The following is a 6,000-nucleotide window of genomic DNA, read 5'->3' on the forward strand; positions in this document are numbered from 1 at the left end:
ACGGATTTGAGGAACGCAGCAGAATATCATACAGGTCCGATCTTGGAAAATCAGGTGATTATTTTATGTCTCCCCAGAGTGTTATAGGAGGCATTCTCCATCATAAAAATGTGTCAACTGAAAATAAATTAGGCACAAGGTATCAAATCGGGATAAGACATCATTCAGACGATAGTGCGTCACATGCGCGCTGCATGTATTTCGCGGATAGAACACATCGTTATAGTCTATGCGACTCTTCACGTCTGTGTTTTTGCAGTTGAGTCAAGGAGCAAAAATACCCGTAAAAATCTATAGGTTAATAAAAATCACAAAAGGAACACGGATGGCATCATGGTATAGTCCGTGCCCTATCCATGATTAACATTGTAAAAAATAGAAATTTTCCCTTTTTTTTCATATGTGAAAAATGGTGAAACACTGATGATAACATGTGACAAACTGACCAAACACTGATGGTAACAAGTGACCCACTGACCAAACACTAAAGGTAACAAGTGACCCACTGACCAAACACTGATGATAACAAGTGACCCACTGACCAAACACTGATGATAACAAGTGATCCAGTGACCAAACACTGATGATAACAAATGACCCACTGACCAAACACTGATGGTAACAAGTGACCCACTGACCAAACAATGATGGTAACAAGTGACCCACTGACCAAACACTGATGGTAACAATTGACTCAATGACCAAACACTGATGGTAGCAAGTAACCCACTGACCAAATACTGATGGTAACAAGTGACCCACTGACCAAACACTGATGGTAACAAGTGACCCACTGACCAAACATTGATGGTAACAAGTGACCCAGTGACAAAACACTGATGGTAACAAGTGACCCACTGACCAAACACTGATGGTAACAATTGACCCAATGACCAAACACTGATGGTAGCAAGTGACCCACTGACCAAACACTGATGGTAACAAGTGACCCCCTGACTAAACACTGATGGTAACAAGTGACCCACTGACCAAACACTGATGGTAACAAGTGACCCAATGACCAAACACTGATGGTAAAAAGTGACCCACTAAACAAACACTGATGGTAACAAGTGACCCAGTGACAAAACACTGATGGTCACAAGTGACCCAATGACCAAACACTGATGGTAATTAGTGACCCACTGACCAAACACTGCTGGTAACAAGTGACCTACTGATCAAACACTGATGGTAACAAGTGACCCACTGACAAAACACTGATGGTAACAAGTGACCCACTGACCAAACACTGATAGTAGCAAGTGACCCACTGACCAAACACTGATGGTAACAATTGACCCAATGACCAAACACTGATGGTAGCAAGTAACCCACTGACCAAATACTGATGGTAACAAGTGACCCACTGACCAAACACTGATGGTAACAAGTGACCCAGTCACAAAACACTGATAGTAACAAGTGATCCACTGACCAATCAATGATGGTAACAAGTAATTCACTGACCAAACACTGATGGTAACAAGTGACCCACTGACCAAACACTGATAGTAACAAGTGACCCACTGACCAAACACTGATGGTAGCAAGTGACTCACTGATCAAGCAGTGATGGTAACAACTGACCCACTGACCAAACACAGATGGTAACAAGTGACCCACTAAACAAACACTGATGGTAACACGTGACCCAGTGACAAAACACTGATGGTAACACGTGACCCAGTGACAAAACACTGATGGTAACAAGTGACCCACTGACCAAACACTGCTGGTAACAAGTGACCCACTGACCAAACACTGATGGTAACAAGTGACCCACTGAGCAAACACTGATGGTAACAAGTGACCCACTGACAAAACACTGATGGTAACAAGTGACCCACTGACCAAACACTGATAGTAGCAAGTGAACCACTGACCAAACGCTGATGGCAACAAGTGACCCATTGACCAAACACTGATAGTAGCAAGTGACCCAGTGACCAAACACTGATGGTAACAATTGACCCAATGACCAAACACTGATGGTAGCAAGTAACCCACTGACCAAATACTGATGGTAACAAGTGACCCACTGACCAAACACTGATGGTAACAAGTGACCCAGTCACAAAACACTGATAGTAACAAGTGATCCACTGACCAAGCAATGATGGTAACAAGTAATCCACTGACCAAACACTGATGGTAACAAATGACCCACTGACCAAACACTGATAGTAACAAGTGACCCACTGACCAAACACTGATGGTAGCAAGTGACTCACTGATCAAGCAGTGATGGTAACAAGTGACCCACTGACCAAACACAGATGGTAACAAGTGACCCACTAAACAAACACTGATGGTAACACGTGACCCAGTGACAAAACACTGATGGTAACACGTGACCCAGTGACAAAACACTGATGGTAACAAGTGACCCACTGACCAAACACTGCTGGTAACAAGTGACCCACTGACCAAACACTGATAGTAGCAAGTGACCCAGTGACCAAACACTGATGGTAACAAGTGATCCACTGACCAAACAATGATGGTAACAAGTGACCCACTGACCAAACACTGATGGTAACAAATGACCCACTGACCAAACACTGATAGTAGCAAGTGACCCACTGACCAAACACTGATGGTAACAAGTGACCCAGTGACAAAACACTGATGGTAAAAAGTGACCCACTGACCAAACACTGATGCTAACTAGTGACCCACTGACCAAACACCGATGGTAGCAAGTGACCCACTGAGAAAACACTGATGGTAACAAGTGACCCACTAAACAAACACTGATGGTAACAAGTGACCCACTGACCAAACACTGATGGTAACAAGTGACCCAATGACCAAACACTGATGGTAAAAAGTGACACAGTGACAAAACACTGATGGTAACAAGTGACCCACTGACCAAACATCGATGGTAACAAGTGACCCACTGACAAAACACTGATGGTAACAAGTGACCCACTGACCAAACATTGATGGTAACAAGTGACCCACTGACCAAACACTGATGGTAACAAATGACCCACTGACCAAACACTGATAGTAGCAAGTGACCCACTGACCAAACACTGATGGTAACAAGTGACCCAGTGACAAAACACTGATGGTAAAAAGTGACCCACTGACCAAACACTGATGCTAACTAGTGACCCACTGACCAAACACCGATGGTAGCAAGTGACCCACTGAGAAAACACTGATGGTAACAAGTGACCCACTAAACAAACACTGATGGTAACAAGTGACCCACTGACCAAACACTGATGGTAACAAGTGACCCAATGACCAAACACTGATGGTAAAAAGTGACACAGTGACAAAACACTGATGGTAACAAGTGACCCACTGACCAAACATCGATGGTAACAAGTGACCCACTGACAAAACACTGATGGTAACAATTGACCCAATGACCAAACACTGATGGTAACAAGTGACCCACTAAACAAACACTGCTGGTAAAAAGTGACCCACTAAACAAACACTGATGGTAACAAGTGACCAGGTGACCAAACACTGAAGGTAACAAGTGACCCAGTCACAAAACACTGATGGTAACAAGTGATCCACTGACCAAACACTGATGGTAGCAAGTGACCCACTGACCAAACAATGATGGTAACAAGTGACCCACTGACCAAACACTGATGGTAACAAATGACCCACTAACCAAACAATGATGGTAACAAGTGACCCACTGACCAAACACTGATGGTAACAAGTGACCCACTGACCAAACACTGACTGTAGCAAGTGACCCACTGACCAAACACTGCTGGTAGCAAGTGACCCACTGACCAAACACTGATGGTAACAAGTGACCCACTGACCAAACACTGATGGTAACAAGTGACCCAGTGACCAAACACTGATGGTAACAAGTGACCCAGTTACAAAACACTGATGGTAACAAGTGATCCACTGACCAAACACTGATGGTAACAAGTGACCCAGTCACAAAACACTGATAGTAACAAGTGATCCACTGACCAAACAATGATGGTAACAAGTGACCCACTGACCAAACACTGATGGTAACAAATGACCCACTGACCAAACACTGATGGTAGCAAGTGACCCACTGACCAAACACTGATGGTAAGGTAACAAGTGACCCACTGACCAAACACTGATGGTAACAATTGACCCACTGACCAAACACTTATGGTAGCAAGTAACCCACTAACCAAATACTGATGGTAACAAGTGACCCACTGACCAAACACTGATGGTAACAAGTGACCCAGTCACAAAACACTGATAGTAACAAGTGATCCACTGACCAAACAATGATGGTAACAAGTGACCCACTGACCAAACACTGATGGTAACAAATGACCCACTGACCAAACACTAATGGTAGCAAGTGACCCAATGACCAAACACTGATGGTAAAAAGTGACCCACTAAACAAACACTGATGGTAACAAGTGACCCAGTGACAAAACACTGATGGTAACAAGTGACCCACTGACCAAACACTGCTGGTAACAAGTGACCCACTGACCAAACACTGATGGTAACAAGTGACCCACTGACAAAACACTGATGGTGTTCTGCCCATTCTAGTGAAGGTCAGGGCTTCGTATCTAGCTTTAAAAAGGTTTAATACCATAGTTTGGTTTTGCTGTGTTATAGCACCACCCAGTGGTGGTTAAATTTACTACCTGTGTTTTTCAGTAATTATTAGAGTGTTGCATTCTGGGATTCACCAAGGTATCATGGGAAGGGGAAACTCCATTTTCTCTCTGTGTATTTCCCTGGACACACGTGTTAATCTGCTGTGTTGAACTACCTCACTTACTTCCCATTCCGGTTAAGTTTATCCGGTAAGATCATTATCTCTGTTCTTGTTATGTAATATTCTATAGAGTGTGATTAACTGTATAGCAGCCAGTACACAGGAAATGTGATTTCAGTTACCTGCTGTATGTAGTTATTATAGAAGTTGCATCATCCTGTATGCTTTCCCTGTTAGTTGCAGTCATGTTATTATTTGCACAATACTTACTCAAATCATTTGTATTCTTATAGTTTTACCGCACTCATGTTTACCAATAAACAAGTTAGACTACAGAGAACAGTCTGCTTATTTGGGAGACAGAAGTGGTTTATGCCGTATGTCGGATCACACACCGTATCAACGTGTATGAAGACAGAACAGTAAAACGGATTCTAGATACCAGCGGAGGCCAGTAAAACGCAGGCTAGATACCAGCAAGCAGTAAAAAGGAGGTTGAATACCAGCGGAGGCTAGTAAAACCAGGCTAGTCACCAGCAATAACAAAGACTATTTACGCAGCCGCTTGTACCAAACCGCACTGCCTGCAGATTCCGCAGCGGCCGCCATACAGCCTCAGGTACCGAGAGTGCAGCCCACCAAGCACGACACGTCTCAGTCCACGCTGAAGTCATTCCTACCCGCTCTGAGACGTCCTACAGCCTGCAAACGGACACACAATGTCTGCAAGTCGTGCATCTTCACTCAGGACGAGGTCCCAAACAAGCCGCTCTAGCAAGTCTTCCTCGAAAAGGTCTGTCACCCTCGCCCGAGCAGAAGCTGAGGCGGCGAAGGTAAGATCCTCCTTCGCTGCACAAGAGATGCAGTTAAAGTTAAGACAAGCAGAACAAGAAGCAGAGAGAGCCCGCCTGCAAGCAGATAGAGAAGCAGAAAGAGCCTACCAAGAAGCAGAAAGAGCCTGCCAAGAAGCAGAAAGAGCCCACTGCAAGCCGAGCAAGAAGCAGAAAGAGCCCGCCTGCAAGCCGATAGAGACGCCGATACAGCACGCCTGCGAGCGACCTTAGAAAGGCTTTCCGCTGAAAAAGAAGCAGCAGCCGGAATAGCCAAAGCTGAGTTCTTAGAAGCCGTGGAGTTTCCCGAATCTGAGCGTGACAGCGACGTACGTGGACCAGACCTTGATCGTCAGGACCCTGCTCAACGCGTCTCAGAATATGTCCACCAACATCCCAGAATAGAAGACAACTCTGATCCGTTACACCAACCAGCCTATACAGATTACCAGA

The sequence above is a fragment of the Ranitomeya imitator genome, chromosome 2 (assembly GCF_032444005.1).
Source record: "Ranitomeya imitator isolate aRanImi1 chromosome 2, aRanImi1.pri, whole genome shotgun sequence".
Classification (NCBI taxonomy): domain Eukaryota; kingdom Metazoa; phylum Chordata; class Amphibia; order Anura; family Dendrobatidae; genus Ranitomeya; species Ranitomeya imitator.